This window comes from Toxorhynchites rutilus, chromosome 3 (genome assembly GCF_029784135.1).
Source record: "Toxorhynchites rutilus septentrionalis strain SRP chromosome 3, ASM2978413v1, whole genome shotgun sequence".
NCBI lineage: Eukaryota > Metazoa > Arthropoda > Insecta > Diptera > Culicidae > Toxorhynchites > Toxorhynchites rutilus.
In genome coordinates, this window is record NC_073746.1 from 103,611,158 (window position 1) to 103,629,366 (window position 18,209).

General features: G+C 40.3%; 1 protein-coding gene across 5 annotated transcripts in view; it reads left to right on the forward strand.

Annotated features, from left to right (window-relative positions):
- The window catches only part of LOC129773409 (protein PALS2), a 146,335-nt gene that overhangs the window by 29,085 nt on the left and 99,041 nt on the right, over window positions 1–18,209 (forward strand). The window contains exon 1 of one of the 5 annotated variants that reach the window (XM_055777011.1): window positions 11,559–11,741. The exons of 3 other annotated variants lie outside the window; for them this stretch is intronic. The gene's annotated coding sequence lies outside the window, so the exon portion shown is untranslated. Of the gene's footprint in view, window positions 1–11,558; window positions 11,742–18,209 lie in introns of those variants that run through there. One more of the 5 variants, XM_055777012.1, reaches the window with a different exon arrangement.

Below are 18,209 nucleotides of genomic sequence, written 5' to 3' on the forward strand. Positions count from 1 at the left end.
AGTTCAAAAATTTGATCAAAGGGAAAAAACGTGCTTATTGGCGAAATTTCGTGGGAGGTTTGTCACGAGAAACGTCAATGAAAAAATTATGGAAAGTGGCTCGAAACATGCGAAATCGCTCATCAACGAATGAAAGCGAAGAATATTCACATCGATGGATTTTTAATTTTGCACGGAAGGTTTGTCCTGATTCCGCTCCTGTGCAAAAAATTGTTCGAGACATACCACAAGATAGGTGCGATCTTGATTCCGAGTTTTCGATGGTAGAATTCTCTCTTGCTCTCCTTTCTTGTAACAATTCGGCTCCAGGATCGGATAGAATTAAGTTCAACTTGTTGAAAAACCTCCCTGGTGTGGCGAAACATCGCTTGTTGAATTTATTCAATCGGTTTCTGGAACATAATATTGTTCCAGATGATTGGAGACAAGTACGAGTTATAGCTATTCAAAAACCTGGAAAGCCCGCGTCCGACTTCAATTCGTACCGCCCAATAGCAATGCTGTCTTGTATACGGAAATTGTTGGAGAAAATGATCTTGTTTCGCCTTGATCGATGGGTTGAAACGAATGGCCTACTCTCAGATACACAATATGGGTTCCGCAGGGGCAAGGGGACGAATGATTGTCTTGCGTTGCTTTCTTCAGAAATTCAAATGGCTTACGCCGAAAAAAAACAAATGGCTTCAGTATTCTTGGACATAAAGGGGGCCTTTGATTCAGTTTCAATAGAGGTCCTGTCAGACAAATTACACTCTCGGGGTCTGCCGCCTCTATTGAATAATATGTTATATAACTTGCTTTGTGAGAAACATTTGAATTTTTCTCATGGAGATTCGGCAGTGAGTCGGATCTCTTACATGGGCCTCCCCCAGGGCTCATGTTTAAGCCCCCTTTTGTACAACTTCTATGTAAGCGACATCGACAATTGCCTTACACAAAATTGCAACCTAAGACAACTTGCAGATGATGGAGTGGTGTCTGTCGTAGGATCAAACGAATCCGACCTGCAAGAACCCTTACAAGATACTTTGAACAATTTTTCAACCTGGGCCATTGGGCTAGGGATCGAATTCTCCACGGAGAAAACAGAGATGGTGGTTTTTTCTAGGAAGCATAGACCAGCAAAACCAAAGCTTCAACTTTTGGGTAAACCGATCACTCATGCTATGTCATTCAAGTATCTTGGGGTCTGGTTCGACTCCAAATGTACTTGGGGGGCCCATATTAGGTATCTGAGTAAAAAATGTCAACAAAGAATAAACTTTCTCCGTACAATTACCGGCACCTGGTGGGGAGCCCATCCCGAAGATCTTATAATGTTGTATCGAACAACTATTCTCTCAGTGATGGAGTATGGCAGTTTCTGCTTTCAATCAGCTGCCAAAACACACCTCATTAAACTCGAGCGAATTCAGTATCTTTGTCTCCGTATTGCGTTGGGATGTATGCCCTCAACGCATACCATGAGTCTCGAGGTTTTGGCAGGCCTACTCCCACTAAAAGATCGCTTCAATTTATTATCTCTTCGGTTCCTCATCCGGTGTAAGGTTATGAACCCATTGGTGATCGGAAATTTTGAGCAGCTTATCGAGCTAAATTTTCATTCTGGATTCATGAGCTCATATCATGAATTCATCACCATGCAGGTTGATCCTTCTTCGTATATTCCCAACCGTGTTTGTTTTTCTGACTACATCAATTCCTCTGTACATTTTGATCTGTTCATGAAGGAGAAAATCCATGAAATTCCAGATTATCTTCGATCGAGGATCGCTCCTACGATCTTCAAAGCAAAGTATGGGCGTGTCAATTGTGATAATATGTACTTTACTGATGGGTCCTCTATGAATGAGTCCACAGGATTTGGAGTGTTCAACGTATTTTTTAGCACCTCACACAGTCTTCAGAATCCTTGCTCGGTATATATTGCTGAATTGGCAGCGATATACTGGGCGCTGGACAGCGTCGCCTCACGACCTGTTGAACACTATTACATTGTAACGGATAGTCTTAGCTCTGTCGAAGCTATCCGTTCAGTGAGGCCGGAAAAGCACTCGCCGTACTTCCTTGAGAGAATACGAGAAATTTTGAGTGCTTTATCCAGACGCTGTTATGTCATTACCTTTGTCTGGGTCCCTTCACATTGCTCCATTTCGGGTAATGAGAGGGCTGACTCATTAGCAAAGGTAGGTGCAATTGAAGGCGATATTTATCAGTGTCAAATCGCCTTCAATGAATTTTATTCTTTAGTTCGTAAAAATACCATCGCTAACTGGCAACGCAAGTGGAACGAAGATGAATTGGGCCGGTGGTTCCACTCGATTATCCCTAAGGTTAGCCTCAAACCATGGTTCAAAAGTCTGGACTTGAGTCGGGACTTTATTCGGACCTTCTCCCGACTCATGTCCAATCACTGTTCTTTAGATGCGCTGCTTTTTCGTTTCAAGCTTGCCGACAGCAATCTCTGCGTTTGTGGCCATGGTTACCACGACATCGAACACGTTGTTTGGTCGTGCGAGCTATATTTTGTCGCCAGATCGAATTTAGAAAACTCCCTTCGGGCTCGAGGAAGGCAGCCCAATGTGCCGGTGAGAGATGTGTTGGCTCGGTTAGACCTTGATTACATGTCCCAAATATATGTTTTCCTTAAAGATATCGATCTTCGAGTGTGATTGTTCTTACATCCTTTCCCCCCCATTTTCTCCTCCTTTTCGTCCTTCGCGAGCTATCGGTTCCCTAACATTAGAATAAGTTAAATTGTTAATACATATTAGATGTGAGGATAGTTTAAGAATTCAGTGTGATGTGTGAGTATGAATGTGAAAGTGAGTGTGAGTGTGAGTGTGAACATGGTTACAATCTCCTTACATCCCATCCTTTTCCTAAAGAAAATGTGTCACCCTTCTAAACTCGAGTCGACCGCGAGTAATCGGTTTCCTATTTCATTAACCGTAGAATTAAGAAAACATGTTAATAGTAAAAGTATAGTTGAGAGTTTGGCTTCTTTAAACCTATGTAACTGAGCCTGTACAAATAAACGAATTAAAAAAAAAAAAAAAAAAAAAAAAAAAATTGTTGAGTAAACATTGTTTGCCAGTGCGCGTAGAGCGGGAATTCCTAAAGATTCATTGCACCTCTAATAAATTGCCGAAAGGCGTGGTCTTACGTTGATCGCACTTGATTGAAAAAATCCAAAACGAAATGTATTTGGTCGAAGCATTATATGAGTAGAAAGCAAATAATCGCTCGAAAATGACTTGATTTTCGCGATGTGAAACATTTTCCGTTTTTCATGTTATGCATCCAATATTGGATACGAAAATTTCCACTGATGGGGAAAAAAATATTCAGAAGCTTTCCTGTTAATTGCGATTGATTGAAAAATAACAAAACCAAATGTATTTGGTTGCAGTGTTATATGGATAGAAAACATTAAAATAAACTATTTCGCATGAATGTATTTTTCAATTCCCAGGGGAACTGGCAGATTATTTTTCAGCAACGATGATAGCAACGAGAATTCCGCGCGTGTATGTGTGTGTGTGTGTGTGTGTGTGTGTGTGTGTGTGTGTGTGTGGCGGCTGCTCCGATGTTTCAAGCGGAACCGTGGCATCACTCTCCTCCTGATGGATTCCCTTTTGGCCTTAGGTGCACAAACAGGCTCTTGGTGACACCGTTCATCAGCGCATTCATGATAAACGAAATTAGCTTCACAACAACAGCGACAACATGCTCCAATCGCTGTTCAATCATAAATGAGTGGGTTTACGAGCGGCGCTCGCTTATATACTGATTTTTGATTTCAATAGCCTGTTTTGAAAGCAATTTTAAGACTATTGAAACAAGTTTTTGGATGAAAAAGTAACAAGTATATGACGCGTAGACATTTTATCTTTCAAATGAAGTGTTTATCATATCATTTCGTTCAGTTGTTTAAGAGCTATTAACGCTCAAAATCTCGGTCTCCAGCGTAACGCTTTCGTTCTCGAAACTTTGGTTTTACACCCCGGTATAGAAATGAAAGACGTAGTCCTACGTCAAAAAAGAAAAAGCATAATTGTATATCTGCCATAATGGCAGAGTGCGATCCTCTTGATATGGACATTGAGTCTGATGTTTCCTCCTCACTAACTACTGGGAAGTCGCTTAAACGCGTTCCCCTCTCAGAGATGTCTTTTCAGAGGAAGAGTTAATCAACCTCAACAAGCCCCCTTCAAGAAAATTGGCAAACTTTTCCACTTCGCCCCCTCAATCTCCCGCTCCCGCTTCCGATTATCTCCCGAACTTGCCTCCCAGCCCAACTGTTCCCGCTTCCGCTCAACAATCGACCTCGTCCTCCCCCTCAGTTGTCCCCTCTCCGCGTGTCAAGGTCTATCCAGAAGATGCATCTGGATCTGGCCCATGGGTTGTTTTCTTCCGGCCAAAACCCAACGGGAAATCGCTCAACGTCATTCAGATCATGAAAGATCTGACAAAAAATTATTCCTCCGTGGTCGAAATTAGAAAGGTTCGACCGAACAAACTGCGTGTTGTCGTGGCTGACCGGAAGCAAGCTAACGAGATTGTTGTCGACAATAGGTTCGTACTAGAATATCGCGTATATGTGCCCTGCCATAACGTAGAAATTTCGGGGGTGATTACAGAAACGGGTCTGACGAGCGCATTAATAAAAGAGGGAGATGGCAGATTTAAAAAGCTCCCTTTGACGAAAGTTAAAATTTTGGACTGCCATCAATTAGGAAAAGTGTCCCAGGAAGAGGGAAAAACAAAATTCACGCCGTCCGACTCGTTTCGAGTAACTTTTGCTGGTTCAGCCCTCTCTGACTACGTTATGGTGGACAAATTGAGGCTTCCGCTGCGTCTCTTCGTGCCAAAGCCCATGACTTGCAACAAATGTAAGTCAGTTGGTCACACAGCAGACTACTGCGCCAACAAGGAGCGCTGTGCCACTTGCGGAGAGCAACATGTTGGGAAATCCTGCAGTGCGACTGAGCATAAGTGTCCATATTGCGGGAGGACCCCACATGAGCTCTCAGCTTGTGAAATTTACAAGAGTCGCTGGGAGAAACAGAAGCGCTCTTTAAAGGAACGCTCGAAACGCACTTTTGCGGAAATTTTAATGGAAGCGGACACAGCTCACGGGGGCACACCGTTTATTTCCCAAGGGAATCCCCGGCGCAAAAATGTGACCACTCCCAAAATTCAATCACAAGTCCCTCCGGTGATATCCGCTGTTAGCTTGCCTAAAAAATCGAGTGCAGCGGTCAAGCAAAATCAGGTTCCTCCTGGCTTTCGTGGGAATAGTTCACCTTCGAACGACCCAGCACTCGATGGGACATCAAAAACCCCAACTGTCCCTATTTTTCCGTCCAGCTCAACTTCCCAATCGGGATTTATAAAGTTGTCTGACCTTTGGATCAAATCTTCAAGTGTTTTAACGTTTCCGACTCCATCAGAACCATTGTCATTTCAATGCTTCCAGTATTAAGGACAATTTTGCAACAATTGATGCAAACATGGCCCCTCCTTGCAATGATTATCTCTCTTGATGTCTAATTTAAATAGAGAGGTCGGAGATATCACTGTTTTACAGTGGAATTGTCGTAGTCTTATCCCTAAATTGGATACATTCAAATTTTTAATTCATAAGTTCAATTCTGATGTTTTTGCTCTGTCCGATACTTGGTTTTCTTCGCGAGATGATCTCTCTTTCCATAATTTCAATATTATACGCTTGGACCGTGATGACAGATACGGAGGGGTGCTATTGGGGATCAATAAGTGCCACTCATTTTTTCGAATTGACCTTCCACCTATTGGAGGGATCGAAGCTGTTGCTTGTCATGCAAACATCAGAGGCAAAGACCTCTGTATTGTCAGCTTGTATTGGCCTCCGAGAGCTGCGGTTAGCCGCAAGCAACTTGTTGACATGTGCTCACTCCTTCCTGAGCCACGATTGATCTTGGGAGACTTTAACTCTCACGGAACTGCCTGGGGGAACAGTACGACGACAATCGTTCATCGATGATATATGACCTTTGTAACAGCTTCAATATGACCGTTTTGAACACTGGGGAAACAACACGTGTACCTAAACCTCCTGTTAACCCAAGTGCTCTTGACCTCTCGCTTTGCTCGAATTCATTATCGTTAGATTGCAAGTGGAATGTAATCCAGGACCCCAACGGTAGTGATCACTTGCCAATCAAAATTTCCATCACCATTGGGTCGAATTCTTCTGAATCTATAAACATGGCATATGACCTCACAAGACACATTGACTGGAAAAAGTATGCGGACGCGATTGCTCTAGCCATCAATTCCAGAGATGGTTTACCTCCATTGGAGGAGTATAACTTCCTTTCTCGTTTGATCTATGACAGCGCAGTTCGCGCTCAAACGAAACCCGTTTCAGGTTCCACCATTTCCCGAAGGCCTCTCAATCTATGGTGGGATAGCCAATGTTCCAAGCTTTATATAGAAAAATCGAATGCATTTAAAGCTTTTCGGAAACGTGGAACTCTTGAAAATTTTCAAACGTATTTAGCCCTTGAGAATCAGTTCAAAAATTTGATCAAAGGGAAAAAACGTGCTTATTGGCGAAATTTCGTGGGAGGTTTGTCACGAGAAACGTCAATGAAAAAATTATGGAAAGTGGCTCGAAACATGAGAAATCGCTCTTCAACGAATGAAAGCGAAGAATATTCACATCGATGGATTTTTAATTTTGCACGAAAGGTTTGTCCCGATTCCGCTCCCGTGCAAAAAATTGTTCGAAATATACCACAAGATAGGTGCGATCTTGATTATGAGTTTTCGATGGTAGAATTCTCTCTTGCTCTCCTTTCATGTAACAATTCTGCTCCGGGATCGGATCGAATTAAGTTCAACTTGTTGAAAAACCTCCCTGATGTGGCGAAACATCGCTTGTTGAATTTATTCAATCGGTTTCTGGAACATAATATTGTTCCAGATGATTGAAGACAAGTACGAGTTTTAGCTATTCAAAAACCCGGAAAACCCGCGTCCAATTTCAATTCGTACCGCCCAATAGCAATGCTGTCTTGTATACGGAAATTGTTGGAGAAAATGATCTTGTTTCGCCTTGATCGATGGGTTGAAACGAATGGCCTACTCTCAGATACACAATATGGGTTCCGCAGGGGCAAGGGGACGAATGATTGTCTTGCGTTGCTTTCTTCAGAATTCAAATGGCTTACGCCGGAAAAAAACAAATGGCTTCAGTATTCTTGGACATAAAGCGGGCCTTTGATTCAGTTTCAATAGAGGTCCTGTCAGACAAATTACGCTCTCGGGGTCTGCCGCCTCTATTGAATAATATGTTATATAACTTGCTTTGTGAGAAACATTTGAACTTTTCTCACGGAGATTCGGCAGTAAGTCGGTTCTCTTACATGGGCCTCCCCCAGGGCTCATGTTTAAGCCCCCTTTTGTACAACTTCTATGTAAGCGACATCGACAATTGCCTTACACAAAATTGCAGCCTAAGACAACTTGCAGATGATGGAGTGGTGTCTGTCGTAGGATCAAACGAATCCGACCTGCAAGGACCCTTACAAGATACTTTGAACAATTTTTCAACCTGGGCCATTGGGCTAGGGATCGAATTCTCCACGGAGAAAACAGAGATGGTGGTTTTTTCTAGGAAGCATAGACCAGCAAAACCAAAGCTTCAACTTTTGGGTAAACCGATCACTCATGCTATGTCATTCAAGTATCTTGGGGTCTGGTTCGACTCCAAATGTACTTGGGGGGCCCATATTAGGTATCTGAGTAAAAAATGCCAACAAAGAATAAACTTTCTCCGTACAATTACCGGCACCTGGTGGGGAGCCCATCCCGAAGATCTTATAATGTTGTATCGAACAACTATTCTCTCAGTGATGGAGTATGGCAGTTTCTGTTTTCAATCAGCTGCCAAAACACACCTCATTAAACTCGAGCGAATTCAGTATCTTTGTCTCCGTATCACGTTGGGATGTATGCCCTCAACGCATACCATGAGTCTCGAGGTTTTGGCAGGCCTACTCCCACTAAAAGATCGCTTCAATTTATTATCTCTTCGGTTCCTCATCCGGTGTAAGGTTATGAACCCATTGGTGATCGGAAATTTTGAGCAGCTGATCGAGCTAAATTTTCATTCTGGATTCATGAGCTCATATCATGAATTCGTCTCCATGCAGGTTGATCCTTCTTCGTATATTCCCAACCGTGTTTGTTTTCCTGACTACATCAATTCCTCTGTACATTTTGATCTGTCCATGAAGCAGGATATCCATGGAATTCCAGATTATCATCGATCGGGGATCGTTCCTACGATTTTCGAAGCAAAATATGGGCGTGTCAATTGTGATAATATGTACTTTACTGATGGGTCCTCTATGAATGAGTCCACAGGATTTGGAGTGTTCAACAAATTTTTTAGCACCTCACACAGTCTTCAGAATCCTTGTTTGTATATTGCCGAATTGGCAGCAATACACTGGGCGCTGGATAGCGTTGCCTCACGACCTGTTGAACACTATTACATTGTAACGGATAGTCTTAGCTCTGTTGAAGCTATCCGTTCAGTGAGGCCGGAAAAGCACTCGCCGTACTTCCTTGAGAGAATACGAGAAATTTGGAGTGCTTTATCCAGACGCTGTTATGTCATTACCTTTGTCTGGGTCCCTTCACATTGCTCAATCCCGGGTAACGAGAGGGCTGACTCATTAGCAAAGGTTGGTGCAATTGAAGGCGATATTTATCAGCGTCAAATCGCCTTCAATGAATTTTATTCTGTAGTCCGTAAAAATACCATCGCAAACTGGCAACGTAAGTGGAACGAAGATGAATTGGGCCGGTGGTTTCACTCGATTATCCCTAAGGTTAGCCTCAAACCATGGTTCAAAAGTCTGGACTTGAGTCAGGACTTTATTCGCACCTTCTCCCGACTCATGTCTAATCACTGTTCGTTAGACGCGTTACTCTTTCGTTTCAATCTGGCCGGTAGCAATCTCTGCATTTGTGGCCGAGGTTACCACGACATCGAACACGTTGTTTGGTTGTGTGAGGTGTATCTTGTTGCCAGATCGAATTTAGAAAACTCCCTTACGAGTAATTGGTCCCCTTGCTTTAATCAGCAGAACAAGTTGAAATGTAAATTCACAATAGATATACGAATAGATTTAAGAATTGAGTGTGTGTGATTACCAACATTGTAATAATTTCCTTATATCCCATCCTTTTCCTGAAAAATTATGTCACCCTTCTAAACTCGAGTCCACCGCGAGTAATCGGTTTCCCACATTACTAACCATAAATTTAAGAAAATTGTTTGTATATATATAGTTTTAAAAACATATTTAAGAATTCGGCTCCTTTAAACTTACGTAACTGAGCCTGTAAAAATAAACGAATTTAAAAAAAAAAAATGCCAAATGTCAAATGGAATTCTGGGACTGGAACGAATAATCACGGCATTGCAATTACATGAAAGTAGGGGGAGCTTTTGTTTCTCTCGAAATGTATTCTCTAACAGAGATTTCTAATCCAAGGTGTCCGGGGGAAATCAGCATGTAAATACCCTCGTGGTCGATAGTTCAACTAACGACGCGCGCAAATGGATAGTGGTCATTGTAACTAGCGTGGGCATTGCTGATTACATACGTGCTGGCGAATAAGTAGGGAGCGATGAATGAGTGCTTTTTTTTAATTTTCGTTTCAATGAGAATCATTCGATGGATTAGTTGAAGAATGATATTTCAATGAACTGAATAGAACTTATGTTTGATAGAATATGAATAAAATTTAAATTTGGAACTTTTATGTTGGTTGCTTCGTGAAATTTCATATCAATGACCGATATCAATGTCAAATTGAAATTCGCCTTGAGGCATGTAGCATCGTGTTCCGTTGGGTTTTTAAAGCAAAAATGGAAATGGGTTGAGTAAACACTCAGAAAGTAAAAATAATAAATCAAATTACCTTTTCCATTTCAAATATATTTACTCTATAATAAAATAACTTTTTTTTCTGGTGAGAAAATTTGATAATTGTGTTCGATAATTATAATTATCTTATATTACATTGATGAGTTTGTTTTTCTTTACATAACATAACACAAGAGTCAGCTCGTCCAAGGCCACAGAGGGCGGCTTTCATCATATCTCATTCCACTTAGGCATCTTCTATCGTGATACGCACCATCAAATGACTAATCGCCATCTTTCTATCATTATCACTCGGGTATGGACTTTGGTGGAGTGAAGCAAGAATACCTAACTACTAGACAAAACGGCCCTTTTCAGGGCCACCAAATCACTATCGAAAAGTTTAACAATGTAATTCTTCAAACATATCCAAAATCAGCATGTAAGAGAAAACCTAACGGAATCCTACGTCAACTATGTGGTCGTGTCTCGGACACAACCCTCCTGTGACTTTTTCCGAACGAATCCATTTTCCATTAGGAAGCAATTGTCAACACGTGGATGTTTTCCTTCCCCGGTATCTGCCACCAATCGGCAGCAAACATAGTGTTATCATTATTCAGAATGATTGCTCACCTAAATTCTCCCTCTAGTTTAAGACTAACGAAGAGGGTGTGGTAGACCGAAGGGGCACAACAAAATTAGGCCATAAGCCAAAGGGACAACCCAAACGATAAATAAAGGGACAAAACAAAAGCGACATTGCTGCTCCGAACACAGAGAGCTGAGGTCAGGAAAGTATGCAATGGACAGCATAATCGCTTTTGTGTGTTAGTCAAGTGGAAGCAGGAGGGGAAATAAGTCACTCACTGGAAGTCTCTTGATTAATGCCACATAATCATCGGCTCAATCGGAAAACAATCTGATTGAGGTGAGTTACACAGACTGGTGGGTATGGTGAATTCATCGTGCTCACCACAGCTCATACTTGTGGGGCGGGTAACGTGTTCCCTTTTGCTTTTGTTTCACAATTTTAAGGCTTCATCTTCAATATGTCAGCGTCGGCTCTGTGCGCTCAAATCGATTCGATTAAAAATTTAAGCCTTAAAAATTCGATTGGGCTTTCTGAAATAGAAGCGTTTGTGGTCACGCTTTCGGGCTACACTTACGAAATTTAACCCGTCTAATGGGCACTGTATTCCGCTACCGTTAGATTGTTGTCTTTATTACTCTTCTGTGGGCTTTCTTTACTGGATTTGAAATTATGATTATATAAATTTATTTTCTGCTTATCCTCATAACCATAAGTTTTGCATTCTTATGTGTTTTATTGGAAGTTGTTCGATCTTCTCATATGTTCTGAATAATTACACATTCTGCAATACAATCTGGGCATCTCTAGCCTGACGGACCAGCAACTTTAACCTGATCGACCCTGTCAGGACCACGTTGGCCATCCCCCATTTGCCGTTGTGTGTGCTGTGCTGTAGCAGTAACTTTGCGCTTTTTTTCCTCTGGCTTGGCTATTCTGACATTTCTGGTTGGACGGGAAACTGCACGAGAGATGGCGGGCCGGAGCCCTTGGTTGGCCTCACATGCGAGGAGCGCATTCAGTCTTGCCGTTGTTGCTGAACTCAAACGACGCTTGGCCCCGCCGCTAGAGTTACCGACCGGTGATTGTGAGTGTGGCTTTCGGGTTCAGACACGCGGAACTTGCTACGCCCCCCTGCGAGCGTACGAGAGATCTTGTGATCGCGAGTGATGATAAACCTGTTTGTTGTGATAGTTTTCGGACCCCAGTGAGCTCGGGTTGGTGAATAATTACGAGTTACCGAGTTTGTTTCGCTTGTCGTCAGTTGGAGGAATTCAGTGCGAACCAAACGAGAGCGCGTGGATGGCTATAAAACACTCATTCAGAATTTTTGATAATCTTTCACTCATTGACAATGCACCCGTCTTTTGCTGATTGCATGTTTTTTTACGTTGCAACCCGAGTGTGTCTTCTCAAATCAAGATAGAATGCTCGGCCGGTGACGGAGGAAAACTGCTGAAACCTGTTTTTATGGCGGAGCGAGATTTTGCTGCGCCGCTCGAACCGCATCTTTTGTACCGCCAGTGAAGCAAGCAGGATGTAATTATGTGGGTGTAAATATTTTGCCAATTGGAGAATGTGGACTACACATTTTGTCGGGAAACTGGCTCGTAAAAGAGTTGCGGAATTGAGTGGGAAATTTAATATTTACAGTTGACAATTGGTATGGTAGAAATTTCCTGAAAGTTATTTGTGGCTGTTCATTTTGGTGGTCGACCAGTCAGCGGTTTCATATTTTTGAAACTAATCGTTTTTTCCCGTTTTATTTCTGTGATTTTGGCGTGACAGTGATGTGTGACACAGCATTCCTTTACAATGTTTTATGGAATAAATTTTCGATTGGATAATAGAGTACCGTTTTAGTGTGTTTCCGGTTCCATTTAACGTTAAAAAAATCTAGATTTCATTAGATCTCATGTGTCGATTCTATTTGCGTTCATTACCGCCATTGGTGGACAATTTGCATTGCACCCAGAACTGTCTCCCTAATTACATCCATATCCAATTAGAGCTGGAATCTAGAGGCTTATTTGTATTCTGACAGTATCTGATTGAAATGAATATGCAATTGTATGTATGGAATAAATGGAATTTATATCCACTGAATCGGTTTAAGCGCCACCACACAAAGTGTGGCGTGAATCGTACCGCAAGTCAGTAAATATTCGGAGAAATTATCTATCCCTAGTGTATTCTACTTCTACAAGTGAGCATGAAGCAAGTCCAGCTGAGAAGCACATCCGTAAAATCTGTTTATCGGCGAAATGAAATCAGATCAAAGTTTCCAGCGCGTGAAAAGTTTGCTGGAAAGACGAAAGAAATACTCCGAAAAAAAAATCGATCACTAACTTCGGCTCGCAACATTCCGTTGAAACCACAAATTATATTTTTTCCACCATTGTTGCCTAGCGTAGAGCATTCTCGGTAGACATGTCATAAAATATTTCATCTGCCCGAGTTGCCGCCTGTCCTGCTGTCAATCGGCCATCGCGCCATGACAGTCTACTTGGAACACTAATAATAAAGACAGAAGAGAATCTCCCGCGATGATTGGGATGAAGGCTGATGATGATGCTGTGACTGAATGGACGACTTTTCTTCGTTCTTTTTTTTGCTCGATAACATGCGTGCGATTCCCTGCCGCATGTCATGAAAGTCGATGAGGATATCTATTAATATTTAAGCATTCTCAATGATTTTATCAAATTGTCATTCCCGTCCGAATCGTAATGCTGTATGTCAATCATGACTCGGTGAATGGAAACTAATTGACCGTTGGATTTTGGGCCTATGGTTTGATCTCTAGGCGAGAACAATTCTAGGTTGATCTATTTCTGCGCGTTTTTGTACATGTTTATGTATAAATCGCACGATATACAGGCATTGGATGATTGAGAACATTTCCTTCAAAAATCGCCAGTTAAAGACTATTTTGTAGAGAATTTTTAGAAGGAATTTTAGTTTTCTGAGGTTTATAAGGTATCGGAACTAAAGAGACCCTAGTTGTTTATATCATTTTTGGAAAGCTGAATTTTTCGTGGTCGAATTATGGAATTATACGCAAAAAATTTGGTTAGCATGAGAATAGGTCGTAAACTATATATGATACCACTAGGGTATCGTTTACAGCATATTCAATATCGAATAAGGTGCTCCTATCACAGATTTCGCTATCAAACACATTACAGTATCTTAAAATGATACTTTAGGTCTAGGAAAAGCGCAAAATCCGAAAAATCAGGTTTTTTAGTTTTACAATTATTCAATATATAGTTTGTTTCAAATAGTAATAGGTGCGTATATATATCTTTACAGAAAATGTTTCTGCGATCTGTCCAATTATATGGGTTCCGAAAAACAAGTAGTAAATACATGGTTCACTATGTTGTTTCTTATTAATATTTCTATACAGCGCCGATGTGATGCAAGCGAACTAAAAGCATTTTTTAAATTTTTTCATTCACACTGAGCGGCGCAAACCATTCCCAATAACAAATATATTTAAATGTTCATATAACTATCAGCTATAGTATTAACATGTACTGTTGCTTAATCGTTGTTTAGAGTTATGCCGAAACACTGAACTTATTGAATATCCAAGCAGTGTTTCAGTATCTCTTACCGGATTTACATTTCCTACGCTCCCAAAACGAAATTCCAAAAGAAATAATCATTAAACTACAGGGTAGGACGGGGCTAGTTGGTCATAGGGGTAAGTTGGTCAGTGACGATATCTCGGAATCTGAGCGTCCAAAAAATTAGCGATCTATGGATAAAAAATAGCGAATTGCTGATGCAATAAAATAAGCAAATTGGATAAACTTTTTATAAGTAGGTTAAAAAATACGAACATGATGCCGATTTTTTCGAAAATCATTCACTGTTTGCGCATTATAAAATTCAGGATCAATTTCAATGGTAAAAAATCATGAAAAAAAATCGGTTCTAACGTAAAACAAAAGTTTATTGTATGTAATAGCTTAAAATGTAAACGGAAATCGCTTTTAAAATTATTTTTATTGAATTTTCATGAATATTCTTTTTTATATACACCCATACCTCGCTATACGGCCGCTCTTTATACGGCTTTTCGTTGAACAAGCTTGGAACCGATCCGATAGAGTTTGTATGAATTTGTATTGGAATAATTGATCCGTTATACGGCTTTTTTCTTAGCGGCCCAGGAACGTATCTAGGCCGTAAAGCGAGGTACGCACACAAATTGCTCGTTTGATAACAACGCATATAAAATTTTCAGGCATGCCGCGTTTCATTACACAATATATAAACAAATATAGAAAGCATATGTTTTACTGCTAAACTCAGTGTATTTGAAACGAGACAACCTGATACCAACCACCGCACAAACCGCCGATCGGCTTGCTAACGAAGGGCGGAGAGGCTCCATTACCAGTATAGGTATACCTGGTAAGGACCTCATTAGAAGGGCGAACAATTCCATTCTCCTCACTTGGGAGGCTGAATGGAATCGTGGAAGGGACCTGCAGTTTCGTAGAATTAAAGCATCAACCGGCAAATGGAGGGACCGAGCCAACACGTATGAACAGCGAATTCTCTCGCGTCTTCGCATCGGGCATACGTGGTTGACTCATAACTTCCTAGCAAAGAAAGAAGAGCCCCCTACCTGTTGCGGCACCCGCCTGACGGTGGGGCATATTCTAACGGAATGCATGCGAACTGCGGACCTTCGTAGGAGGTACGGCTTAACTGGTGGCCTAGATGTCGTTTTGCAGAACGACACACGGAAAGAAAGAGATACTCTGGATTTCCTTAAAGAGGCTAACCTGATTCAGTACATTTGATACTGCAATCAAAACTTGAACGCTTACACCCTGGTATCATGTACCAGGGTAATCTAAAAGAGGCGCCTGCGCCCACCTGAAATGATTACCTACAAGTATTGTGTAACTTTGAGTGGTTGCTCCGGTGTGTAAAGGGGTATAAAGAGACGAATGACTGTCATACAGCTCAAAGTCTCTATAATTCAAAACAACAACAACAACCGCACAAACCGCTTGCAATATAATTGTCATGTTTATATTTTTTGCTGTAAAATTCTCATTAAATATAATAAACGCTTACATTGAATATCAGAACTCACAATAATGCATCGAGTAATGTAGCACACCTGAAGGTTATTTCAATATACTTTGGGGCGAAAAGAACAAATGTCATCAAAACAAATGTAAGCAAGAAACCGGTTGTGCGCCGCAGGGATGCCAGGTGATTTCTTTCAAATGTCTTTACACGGTACGAGAAAATGGGCCTGATTCTCGAATACACTTCGAATACACTTCACGGTAGGAACGGAAATTTTTGAAAATTTTGAAAAGGGCTCATTCTGCCTGAAAACTCATTATTATCTTCGACACTTCACTAACTCGTAAAACGTAGTTCAGTGGCGTGCGGTTTTTTTCGTTTCCACCGTGAAGTGTATTCAAGAATCAGGCCCCATGTCTTCAAAATAAAGACATGTCTTCAAACCTGGCATCTCTTGTGCGCCACAAAGTGGAAGAGAGACGAAATCGCTAGAAAACATTGCGTGACTAATTTCCAACAACGATGAGAATTTGAAATTTCCATTAATTTGTTTTTTTACTTGACTACATGATATTCGTTAACTGTTTTTGTTTTGATTTAATTAATTAATTAATAATGAAGGAAACCTCTAATGGAAAACGCCTATTGTTTTCTCAAATAGAACATGCCTATTACTGACCAACTTAGTCAATTTCTTCTGAAATATAAAGACGTTAAATAAAAGACAAATATCAAATAAATGATTCTCTGGTTATTTTTCATTGGAAGGGTAAAAGGTAAGCTTCATTGTGGTACATAACATTCTAACGCAAAACTTAAAACTTCGTACGCTGCGCTGGAAAATTGGAAATTTTGCTGCTGCTTAGGTTGTTTCTGTTGATGTTGTTGCTTTGCTATCGCTCGCTCTTTTGGTTGATGGTGTTAACTATTTCCCGTTTACAAAATGACTGATCGCTTTGCGGCTGTGCTGCTAATTTTATGTATACTGATTGGCACACGGGGGTGGGACTTGTGACGCAATGTTTCGCTTCTTTTCAGGAGTTGAACAGTATACGATACGTCCATTATATCAAGTAAAACCGTTGTATATGATGTCAGCTGTAGGAAAGACAGCTCGCAAGCTGGTACGAGATTGAGGTTGACTAGAGCGATACCAATATTTATATGACTTTCTTATTTTTTCTTCTCTCTCGGATAGCATGATATACACGGTGGAAAATTGATATTGTATTTCGCTGCTACTCTAGTCCCTTCTTCTAGTCGGTACAAATTAGGCAAATCAAAACTTTGGATTTAGCGCGTTTAAATAATGCTTGATATTTTAAAAATATTCTTTAACAAAAAATATTTTCTATATTGCGATAGATGCGTAGAAAAATTTCCAATCGATTGATGCAAACACCCTAGCGACCTATCAAGAAATGATCGAGTAACAAGCATTCGAAATCTTGTTTTATTTCTCATATCTTCAGTTTTTTTGGATTTTTATTTCACCCTCTCATATTTTCCTGATAGACGTGGTAAAAAAGACTTATCTTCCTATTTGTACTTAAGGGCAACAATCTGTATTTTCCAACATAGAGAATCTGTGCATACAGAACAATAAAAAAAGATGTACCTACCCAGATAAATTTTTACATATTTTTTGTCTTGGTTATTTTTATATTCCATTTGTTTATTCACTAGGTCTCATTAGCATTTCAGCTGTAACAGAGCAAGATTTAATCGTGAAAATATTACCTGTTTATCGTATCTATACATATGGATAATTACACAGTAGCCATTAAGGGGTAAGAGCATTCCTTCTGTTCCATTGTTTAGTTAGACCGAATAGCAGAGACAATAATCATTGTAATCATTGTTGTGTTATTAATTGCATAACAGCTCGATGTTTCTTGTTGGAAGCAGCAGAGCTTGTATGGATGTGTATGGATGTACTTGCAATTTGACTACGAAGATTTAGTCTAAAGTCAAAAAATGAACCGTAAGAAAAATGTCTTCTATTATTTTGTAGAGAAGCGGATATTTTAAAAATGTAGAAGATAGTGACATTCCCAAAACACAGATCTCTAAGCAATACGGCTTCCTGCATATACCACTCACCAAAATGCTTAATGAGAAAGAGAAAATTGTGAGTCAGTAAGTTATGGAATCAACAAAAACTATAAAGTAATGAAAACACTCAGCAATATCATAAGAATGTTTATGTATTAACATTAATTGAGAATAGAATGAGGTGTCTCTTACAACGAACCTTAAAATTACCTTTATACTATAATGATTCACTCGCAGACACTGTTGTGTAATTTTGTGTATACAGGTCGGACTCGATTATATACAGACTCGATTATATGTGATTCGATTATATACAATTTTGGACTCGATTATATACAGTTTGGAAATTTTTTTTTTAAATTTCAAATATGGCTTATTTCAAGAAGAAATGTAACCTTTCAACGTTAAGGTGAAGTTTAAGTGGCTATTACATGTACAGTGGGGGTAAAAATCGTAATTTTTGAACATTTGGCTTGAATTTTCACCAGGAATTGTTTATATCGATATTGCAGCCAAATTATAAAAGATAGAAGCTGGACATCAAAGAACAAATTGTAGAGCGGGCAAAG